General features: G+C 31.8%; 1 long non-coding RNA gene across 2 annotated transcripts; it reads right to left on the bottom strand.

Moving 5' to 3' along the window:
- Window positions 1-6039: 6039 nt before the first annotated feature.
- Window positions 6040-7117, bottom strand: LOC118681801 (uncharacterized). 2 transcript variants are annotated; one of them, XR_011395361.1, is made up of 3 exons: window positions 6676-7117; window positions 6453-6613; window positions 6040-6393 (listed from the first exon to the last, which is right to left on the bottom strand). It is a non-coding gene; the product is annotated as an uncharacterized lncRNA (long non-coding RNA). The 2 variants fall into 2 exon arrangements; XR_011395360.1 differs by having other exon boundaries at window positions 6040-6613.
- Between the last annotated feature and the right edge of the window lie 4382 nt (window positions 7118-11499).

Genomic DNA, 11499 nt, shown 5'->3' with positions numbered 1-11499 from the left:
CACTTTTGGGAGATTCCTTTTTTAATTAATTTAGAATTTTTCAAAGAAATAAAACTTCCTATTTCATTTCTTGAACTTATTGATTAAGTGCGAACGAAAAAATTTGTCATTGGTGTCAATAGACAAATTTTATATAGGGAAATTAAAATATTAGTCAAAAATGTCAAGAGAAAAAGTCATTTGCGTTTTTAAAATTCTATAAAGGAAAATTGAAATACTAAGGAAAAATGTCGGGAAAACTTTAGTTTAGCATCCCACGTTTTCAGGGTTAAGAGGGGTATGGTTGGATAGAGAAGATTCTCCAGATCTCGAATATATATAATTATTGCCGCCGGAAACTTATAGTTTTCGAGATATTTGCATTTTAAGTTGAAAATTTCACAAATTTCATTTTACAATTTCTCGATTTATGGTTATCTTTTCTTTTATATTATGCACTTATTACACACTAACACATCACTACAATGTTTCTAAATATTTATTTTATATTGAATATTTAAGTATTTGCTTTAAATAAGCATTTAATTTTTACACAATTTTCGTAATACGAACAATAACAAATGGGTTCCATGTTGTCAGATAATAAGTGTTGCCATATCCAAACGGATGAAAGCAATCAAAATAAATAAAAAACCCAATCACCCTCTACAAAATATTATGAACTTAATTTTCCATTTTAATAAAAGAAAAAGATTTTATGGCTTAAACGTATGTTTTATTGCATCTGATAATTTTACAAATGGATTATGATGCTGATTTACTATATTTTTACGCCATATGTATTCATATATCAAATTTTCAAAATCTTCACTGTTATTATAATTATCCTTAATAAAAATTGAAGTTTATAGAGAGTGATATATTCTCTTTAACATTCCTTTTTTTTTGTTAAGATTTTTTATTTGCACTGGCGGCCTTCGGCCGCGCTTCAAAAAATAACCTTGGCTGGTCCAACACCGGGGTGTTCATAATTCAATCGCGTCAAACTTCTTTCTGCACTGGCGGCCTTCGGCCGCGCTTCAAAAAAATAACCCTGGTCGGTCCAACACCGGGGTGTTCATAATTCAATCGCGTCAAACTTCTTTCAGCACTGGCGGCCTTCGGCCGCGCTTCAAAGAAATAACCCTGGTCGGTCCAACACCGGGGTGTACATAATTTGATCGCGTCAAACTTCTTTCCGCACTGGCGGCCTTTGGCCGCGCTTTAAAAAAATAACCCTGGCCAATCCAATACCATAATTTATCAATAGAAGGGAATGAGCAAAATTATAGTTCATGTATTTGGGGTATAATCCTCTTTTATTGTTCATTTTAATTCGCTTGCAAAATATATATTTATATATATATATATATATAATAGATATGGCAACACTTATTATTCGACAACATGGAACCCATTTGTTATTGTTCATATTACGAAAATTGTGTAAAAATTAAATGCTTATTTAAAGCAAATACTTAAATATTTAATATAAAATAAATATGTAGAAACATTGAAGTGAAAAGTTAGTGTATAATAAGTGCATATAAAAGAAAAGATAACCATAAATCGAGAAATTGTAAAATGAAATTGTGAAATTTTCAACTTAAAATGCAAATATCTCGAAAACTATAAGTTTCCGGCGGCAATAATTATATATATTCGAGATCTGGAGAATCTTCTCTATCCAACCATACCCCTCTTAACCCTGAAAACGTGGGATGCTAAACTAAAGTTTTCCCGACATTTTTCCTTAGTATTTCATTTTTCCTTTATAGAATTTTAAAAACGCAAATGACTTTTTCTCTTGACATTTTTGACTAATATTTTAATTTCCCTATATAGAATTTGTCTATTGACACCAATGACAAATTTTTTCGTTCGCACTTAATCAATAAGTTCAAGAAATGAAATAGGAAGTTTTATTTCTTTGAAAAATTCTAAATTAATTAAAAAAGGAATCTCCCAAAAGTGCGCGTTGGTGTGAGTTCTTGAAGAAAAAATGTATAATTGTGTTGAAGCTTCTGGGGAAAGTGGTTTGCCGTGGCAATAATTATATATATTCGTGATCTGGAGAATCTCCTCTATCCAACCATACCGTTCTTAACCCTGAAATCGTGGGATGCTAAACTAAAGCCCACCCAAAATGTCAACAGAAAAAGTCATTTGCGTTTTTAAAGGGCAGAGGTAAGTCAACAAAATTTATGTTGTAAATTTGTATATATGTAACTATTTTTTCACTTTCACGAACAATGGGTTACTGTTTTCTCACACACTGAACAAAAGTAAAATTTTTTAACTTATACACGAGAGAACAGTAACAAACAGTTAACACGTTTTCTAACAGTTATCCGTCTTGTAGGGTCGCTGGAATCAGCTTCAAGGATGACATGATAGAAAACTCTTTGATTCGAGAGAGCGCTGTGAAAGTCCACATTTTTTATAACATTTGTCAATGTTGCAATTGAAAAAATATGTTAGAGAATTTTTATTACATTTTTTGGGAGTTTGCAATTTCCACACCACCGCTGACGTATACAAAAGGCGCGTTACCGAAGTTAGTCTTGGGTGCTCGGTTCCTCCCCAGGTCTATATCACCCATATAGGTACATTTATAGTCAGCGATTTTGAGTAAGGACAGATCATACACCATTGAAATGGCTTCTACAATTGAGGAACCCAGAAAGGCAGTTGGCAAGGTAGATCAAGTGACTTCAAAGTGACGATTTCGACATAAAGCATCGCTAAAATAATAGTCGTGAAAATGCGGATACGATATTCCGCCGTCGCTGTAATTTGGAATAGAGGCATTGGTCAAAAGCTGAGGCCAAAGAAGAACAGATAAAAGTTGGTGTCTGGCTGCTTGCTTTGAGTTTGAGAAAGCGAAGATGGGAAAAGCTCCCGCGCTTCTTATGATTGTTCCGAAAGTACAATAACAATTCCCGAAGTTCTTAAAGAGCTGCACAACGGTGCAAAAGGAAGGCACATGGGCACAGGGCGAAAACCCTGGAGAAATTAATGCAAAGGTTTTATTGGGTTGGTTGACAATAAGTTATGGAGTGGATTGCCAATTGTGCTGAGTACATTGCAGCTAAATGGCCAAGGTCCAGGAATCAAGAACAGATGAAGCAGTACAATTCAGGAACGCCATATGAGCGAACTTTTATAGATGTAGCTGGTCCATTTCTCAAGAGTAAATTAGGGCTCGTGGACTCTTTCAACAAAGGGCCAGAAGTATACTCAATTCCTAATCAAGAGGCTAAAATAGTAGCGGACGTATTGATACACAATTGGGGAACGAGATGTAGTGTTCCATTGAAATTACATTCTAATCAAGGAAAAAATTTAGAATCGGCTCTAATTCAGAATGTGACAGAATATGCGTATGCGAAAAACACGTACAGCACAGGTACATCTGCAGTCAGCATAGCATTCAATCGGACTTTAGGAGAACATTTAATGAAAGTGGTAGGGAAGTATCAAAAATATTAGGATACCCATATATGTATATGCAAAGAATGGCTTATCGGTGTGCTGTGCATGACACAACGGGACAGACTGTGTAGTAAGGTAGTAGTAGTTATGTTTTTGAAACTTTAAAAATTTATCGGTATTTTAGTGTATTCAAAGGAACCTGTCTTGTAATTAATATTCCACGATGAACATCGCTTAAATTTTTTTTTTCAGTTTATATACCGTCGTTATAAAAATATTTTATTAGAAGGGCAAGAGTAATTTTTAGTAATGACCTTCGTTTATCGATTGATTTGAAGTTGGAAATTGGAGCTAATAGATGAAGCAACGCTAAGGAAAGCAATAATATACAAGACCACAAGATACGCACCAATTATGAGCGGCAAAATAAAAAAAAACGACAATGCAACTGAACTCTGAGGGATATAGTGAAAGAGATTGGGTGTTGTTTTATCATTGTATAAATCTACAAGTAACCAATCTATCTCCATCTAGGATTTTCACTAATACATACGCAAAAAAGGCCCACTTGGTACGAATGACTCAAATCTGCTATAGTGTGTTGCCGTTTATGTTTTAAAATTTATAACTTTAAGAATGTTTTTATTACATATTCAAATAGTTTTCGGTTATTAAGATACCTAAATATTAAATTTACATTTAATAAGTATATCGCTCAGGGGGATTTAGAATATTTTGTAAATATTGTTTATTAATTGGTACATTGTTTTGCTTATTATTATTGTTGTTCCTGAATTGCTCCTCATTTTTTATTCTATAATTTTTGTTTTTGTTAAAATTAATACCTTGAAGATGCAACTGAATCTCGTTTTCTTTTTTCAATGGAAAAAGAATATAACGACTGCAGTCTTCAGACTTTAGAAACTTCCTCGAAATATTAGAGGAAATTTTTTGCAACAATTTTGATTCTTGTTGTCATTTACAAGGGTTTTCCAAATTTATATTTGAAAAAATGCAACACATAGAGCGGTTTTATTGCTGTTAGAATTCTCAGCCAGACGTTCTTATATCCCTTTTTATTAGAATAATAATTTATTTTATTCTATTAAAATTTTTAATAAACAGACAAGCACACCTGCTTTCAAGCATGTAAGATTTCTATGTGTTGCACACATGTAAAATTTGTCTGAAGTCCTTTGAAAAGAAATCTTCATTTGTTGTCCTGATTACAACGTGATAGAAATTTTCACATTTTGAAGTGCTCAATTAATTATTAAGATAGGAGTGCAAATATATTCTTGTTATTAGGCACATTTCGCACTTTTTATTGATAGGTCCTACCCCACCCCACCATACATCATTTTGAATTTTCTCAGGGTTTTTATTAGATCTTCACTGTTGGCAATGCATGCACATAAAATGTATTTATATAAATATTATTGTAAAATTAATTTTTTGAATGTCTTTGTTTTTTATTTATTTATTGTTATTAATTTTGTTATTTAGTTTTAAAGTATATGGGTGAAAATAGGCCTCCTGGGGAACCGAATACCCAAAAAATCGGTAACGCGCCTAGTTGCATACCTCATGGTGGTGTGGAAAATGCAATATAGATATAAGGAAATGTACAAAAATCTAACGAAATAAAACATATTATTTGGCACAGAAAAAATCATGTTTTTATTAGAACAAAGTATATATTTATATTATCAGGTTAGATTTTTAAATTGTTTCAATGAATGCAAATAGAGGTGTTGCAAATGAAGAAATTGCACATGATTCTAACTTTTGTAGGTGTTGAGCACTATAATACTGACCACATATTAGCTTTCGAAACAATTAGATGCACACTAAAACATTTACTCTGATAAAAGCAATTTGATCGTAGGAGTATGGTAATTTACATATAAACAATTTTGTATCATTTAAAACGTAATTTTTGTTTCACTTTCCAAATCGTTATCATACATAAATCAGTTTCTAAATTAAAATCACTCAATCGAATTTAAGTACGCAATGTAAAGCATCAGGGCGTCTATTAATGAAATTATATACAATGTAAATTTCATCCCAAAGACACCGAAACTTTTTATAAAATCCTTCCAAAACGATATAAATATCATGCACATTGTGGGCGGGTTAAAAAAGGTTTATTATTTTCTACAGGTTTCCTCTGGAAAAAAATAATGTTAGTTATTATTTATTATTCTTTATATGCACTAATACACACCTGCTTATTGATAAAAATTCTTGTGTGCACAGTTTTATCAGGAGCATTACTTAATATATTTAATATTCGTTATTTTACGAAGATTGTTTTGCAAATTTATAAACCTTGCCCTCAGTTTCGTTGAATAAGCATTTTCTGCATCCCGTTATTTGACATGGTTGCTTTATTGCACCTTAGATTTTTCTGTGGTGAATATTTATTAATTTACCACAGTTAAAAAAAGGCATAAATATTTATCGTAATTATTCTAGAATTTGCCAATAATAGCCGCTCCTTTAAGAACATATATTCAAATAAACTGATTTTATTTTGAAAACATATTAAAGTTTTACATATAACCATTATTTTTTGGACACATTTTTCATAAATTAAAAGAAAATAGCAAGATGCAACCATTTTCCGATTAAAACTCGGTCATCTTGGCTGTCAACAGAAACTCAACCCCTAGGCGGACTTGACGTTTCTCCATGGACCCCTCTCAGCTGTAGCTTTGTTGACATCGATCAGCTGATTCTTTCTCTACTCCCCCTTTACGATGGAAATAACAATGCAATATTTAAATTTGGAGCGATTATCTTCTTGCTTTGTTTCTGATATCAAAACCGATAAAATTGATTTCGATGACACCTAAAACCATTACAAAGCCCGTTTCAACCATCAAACCAATAATATCTGAATTCATGACACCAACTACATTTTTTTATCGGTTTCAATTCTGATTCCGACAGCTATCAGATTCCACAACACCCCTGATTAACATGGTAAAAGAGCAAAGATGAATAATAACCACTTTTTAAGAAGATCTTACTTAACTGGAAAATCACCGTTAGGTGATCTACTTCAGTGTTGATTGCCTCGTTTGCCTCGCCTGTGCTGTATAAGCTAAAAAGTACTATTTGTAGTTGTGTCGCTATTGCTGAAATAAATCCAACATTTTCTGCTGTGTTCGGCCTAGTTGTGTCTATTTATCTGAAAAAAGTGGGTTTATAGCGCAATTCAGTAAATAGATGCCTCAATTTGTGACAAGTTACTTTTTACCATGTTGTCTTCAGTCTTTAGTCACAAAATACTGTGACGAACACAGATGATAGAATAAAATGGAATCGACGGTAAGTTGCCAGAATCAATTAGACAGCGAATTCTCAGTTGCCCAATTGTTCTAGTGGCAAAGTTTTGTTAAAGATCTAGTATATAAGGACTGCCGGATCAGCAGACACAGTTCTAATTAGAGTGCTGTTTATTAAAGAACTATAAGCAATAAGTTGTAAACTCGAATAACGAGTAAGAAGTGTTAAGTTGTTTAAATTAGAAATAAAGATAAGTGTGTTGCCATTGAATTGGGACTTTTATTTAACAATCCAGTGATCGAACTCAAGAATGAGTTACAAGGTAGACGATTTATCGAGAAGTGCGTTACAATACTTTACTTATAGAGATCATCATAGATATTAATCGAATGTGGGCTTTTATATAATATATTGTAAGCAACTAAAATACGTAACAATTAAACGAAAAACCAATTTCAAATAAATTTCGTAACTATTGTGATTCATAGTCAACTGTTTATTTTTATTTGTATTGGTAATTTTGACAGCGTTATAGAGAATTTAATACTTGTTACCGACATGTTTATTTTCATTCAGTTTTAATTTCTAAGGGCCGTTAGCTCAATGTATGGTTAAGCGCTTAACCTGAACTTTATTGGCAACATGTTGAAAAACGGTTATCTCAATATCTGGGTAGCAACCATCTGACAGTTAAGTACTGGTAAACTTTACCGAAAGAATGGGAATCTTTTGCGGCTCATTTTCAATATTTATTAAGCATATTTGCATTCATTCAAATTATTAAATTTTTACAGGAATTGGTATAAATTTAAAGTGTTAGAACTTAAATTTACATTTATTATATATTAAAGTATATATATTTTATATGTATTTACATAACTATAAGGTATTAATTTATTTTAATACTAAGTAAAAGAAAATATACTTTTATAACAAAATAAAGCAAAATACTATAACAAATAATAAATGCTTTTTTTTAAAGAATATGAATTGGTTCTGATAGCAAAAAAGGTACCCGATACGCTTACCTATGAACTTTTTAGAATTAACAAATAGATAACAAATGAAATAACGTATCGAAGTAACAGACATCCTTGTTACAACTAACAAACAGGTAACAAATACGCTAACATATTTATATACTAAAGGTAACAAACTGCTAACCTAAACAATAACACTAACAGAAATTGGGGTAACAGATACTTTTGTTAAGCGGCCTTTACACGGTCATTCATGTTTGCAAGCATGTGCGGCGTGATGAGAAGAATGAACGTGTAAACATAATAAATTCGTGTTCGTCATACATGTGCGATGGTTTTTAAAAGTTTTTAAAAACATGATGTTGTTGTGAACATGTTTTATGGTGTAAACGCTTGCATCATGCACGCAGTATATTTTTGCAGTCGTAAGCAAACATTGAAGCGTAATGACGTCACGGATAAACGAAGAACTGTGGAAGGACTTCTTTGAAATTTATCGAAGCGTTCTGGATGGCTGGATTATAAATTTTTTAAAAAATCATATAACATAAAAAAAATTATAACAAAGAAACAATACAAGTCATAATAAAATATCATGGTTTTATGATGAACGTTTTAAATTAAATTAGCAAATAAAATTTAGTTGCACGTTATTCAAAAGTATTTGTGTTGGCCCCTGAAATTTCGTTTCGCACTGCTTTTGTTAGCTATTTTTAGCGGGTTTATTTCTGGCATCCCGCCTTTTTTGACATCAGCTGTTCGAAATTCCCTGATATTAATAATAAGGGAAAGAGAATAACAGAAAAATCAGCGAAAATGAGAGAGTCTCACTTTATGCCATCCTTGTTATTTCATCATTGATGTTGCTTCGTTCACAAATAACAGAGAAATAAAGTATGATTGCATGTTCGACCGTTTAAACGAAAACCAGTTTTTTTTGCATCATATTATGTTTGCATACAAAAATGACCGTGTAAAGGCCGCTTTATAAATAACACATAGATAACTTATTCGCCAACAAATGTGTACCCTGGCAGCCACGGCAAACCACTTTCCCCAGAAGCTTCAACACAATTATACATTTTTTCTTCAAGAACTCACACCAACGCGCACTTTTGGGAGATTCCTTTTTTAATTAATTTAGAATTTTTCAAAGAAATAAAACTTCCTATTTCATTTCTTGAACTTATTGATTAAGTGCGAACGAAAAAATTTGTCATTGGTGTCAATAGACAAATTTTATATAGGGAAATTAAAATATTAGTCAAAAATGTCAAGAGAAAAAGTCATTTGCGTTTTTAAAATTCTATAAAGGAAAATTGAAATACTAAGGAAAAATGTCGGGAAAACTTTAGTTTAGCATCCCACGTTTTCAGGGTTAAGAGGGGTATGGTTGGATAGAGAAGATTCTCCAAATCTCGAATATATATAATTATTGCCGCCGGAAACTTATAGTTTTCGAGATATTTGCATTTTAAGTTGAAAATTTCACAAATTTCATTTTACAATTTCTCGATTTATGGTTATCTTTTCTTTTATATTATGCACTTATTACACACTAACACATCACTACAATGTTTCTAAATATTTATTTTATATTGAATATTTAAGTATTTGCTTTAAATAAGCATTTAATTTTTACACAATTTTCGTAATACGAACAATAACAAATGGGTTCCATGTTGTCAGATAATAAGTGTTGCCATATCCAAACGGATGAAAGCAATCAAAATAAATAAAAAACCCAATCACCCTCTACAAAATATTATGAACTTAATTTTCCATTTTAATAAAAGAAAAAGATTTTATGGCTTAAACGTATGTTTTATTGCATCTGATAATTTTACAAATGGATTATGATGCTGATTTACTATATTTTTACGCCATATGTATTCATATATCAAATTTTCAAAATCTTCACTGTTATTATAATTATCCTTAATAAAAATTGAAGTTTATAGAGAGTGATATATTCTCTTCAACATTCCTTTTTTTTTGTTAAGATTTTTTATTTGCACTGGCGGCCTTCGGCCGCGCTTCAAAAAATAACCTTGGCTGGTCCAACACCGGGGTGTTCATAATTCAATCGCGTCAAACTTCTTTCTGCACTGGCGGCCTTCGGCCGCGCTTCAAAAAAATAACCCTGGTCGGTCCAACACCGGGGTGTTCATAATTCAATCGCGTCAAACTTCTTTCTGCACTGGCGGCCTTCGGCCGCGCTTCAAAGAAATAACCCTGGTCGGTCCAACACCGGGGTGTACATAATTTGATCGCGTCAAACTTCTTTCCGCACTGGCGGCCTTTGGCCGCGCTTTAAAAAAATAACCCTGGCCAATCCAATACCATAATTTATCAATAGAAGGGAATGAGCAAAATTATAGTTCATGTATTTGGGGTATAATCCTCTTTTATTGTTCATTTTAATACGCTTGCAAAATATATATTTATATATATATATATATATAATAGATATGGCAACACTTATTATTCGACAACATGGAACCCATTTGTTATTGTTCATATTACGAAAATTGTGTAAAAATTAAATGCTTATTTAAAGCAAATACTTAAATATTTAATATAAAATAAATATGTAGAAACATTGAAGTGAAAAGTTAGTGTATAATAAGTGCATATAAAAGAAAAGATAACCATAAATCGAGAAATTGTAAAATGAAATTGTGAAATTGACAAATTTTTTCGTTCGCACTTAATCAATAAGTTCAAGAAATGAAATAGGAAGTTTTATTTCTTTGAAAAATTCTAAATTAATTAAAAAAGGAATCTCCCAAAAGTGCGCGTTGGTGTGAGTTCTTGAAGAAAAAATGTATAATTGTGTTGAAGCTTCTGGGGAAAGTGGTTTGCCGTGGCAATAATTATATATATTCGTGATCTGGAGAATCTCCTCTATCCAACCATACCGTTCTTAACCCTGAAATCGTGGGATGCTAAACTAAAGCCCACCCAAAATGTCAACAGAAAAAGTCATTTGCGTTTTTAAAGGGCAGAGGTAAGTCAACAAAATTTATGTTGTAAATTTGTATATATGTAACTATTTTTTCACTTTCACGAACAATGGGTTACTGTTTTCTCACTCACTGAACAAAAGTAAAATTTTTTAACTTATACACGAGAGAACAGTAACAAACAGTTAACACGTTTTCTAACAGTTATCCGTCTTGTAGGGTCGCTGGAATCAGCTTCAAGGATGACATGATAGAAAACTCTTTGATTCGAGAGAGCGCTGTGAAAGTCCACATTTTTTATAACATTTGTCAATGTTGCAATTGAAAAAATATGTTAGAGAATTTTTATTACATTTTTTGGGAGTTTGCAATTTCCACACCACCGCTGACGTATACAAAAGGCGCGTTACCGAAGTTAGTCTTGGGTGCTCGGTTCCCCCCCAGGTCTATATCACCCATATAGGTACAAAATAAAATCACAATAATTTTAACGAAATAACACACCGATGTTTACATTTTCCTATAATTTGTTAAGAAAGCATAATATAATTAGATACATATGTTTGCTACGGCTTTAATAACGTACTTACCAATTTTATTTTGTGTAAAAACACTTATACAAATATTTTTTATTTTATTAAAAACAATATCACTTTCACTGTTGCTGCTTCAGCATAAAACTTTCGGTAAATGTATAGTTTAGGTCCCCCAACTAAGGAGGCCTCAAAAATGAAATTTTTTTAAATCGTCTTATTTTGACGCGAATATTACAAATCTGTGAACAAAAAGTGAATTTTTCAATAATTCCATTAAAAAACTTTTTTAGTTTTTTTTTTTAATAC

Source organism: Bactrocera oleae, chromosome 3 (assembly GCF_042242935.1).
Source record: "Bactrocera oleae isolate idBacOlea1 chromosome 3, idBacOlea1, whole genome shotgun sequence".
Lineage (NCBI taxonomy): Eukaryota > Metazoa > Arthropoda > Insecta > Diptera > Tephritidae > Bactrocera > Bactrocera oleae.
This window is presented reverse-complemented; position numbering and strand designations above follow the sequence as displayed.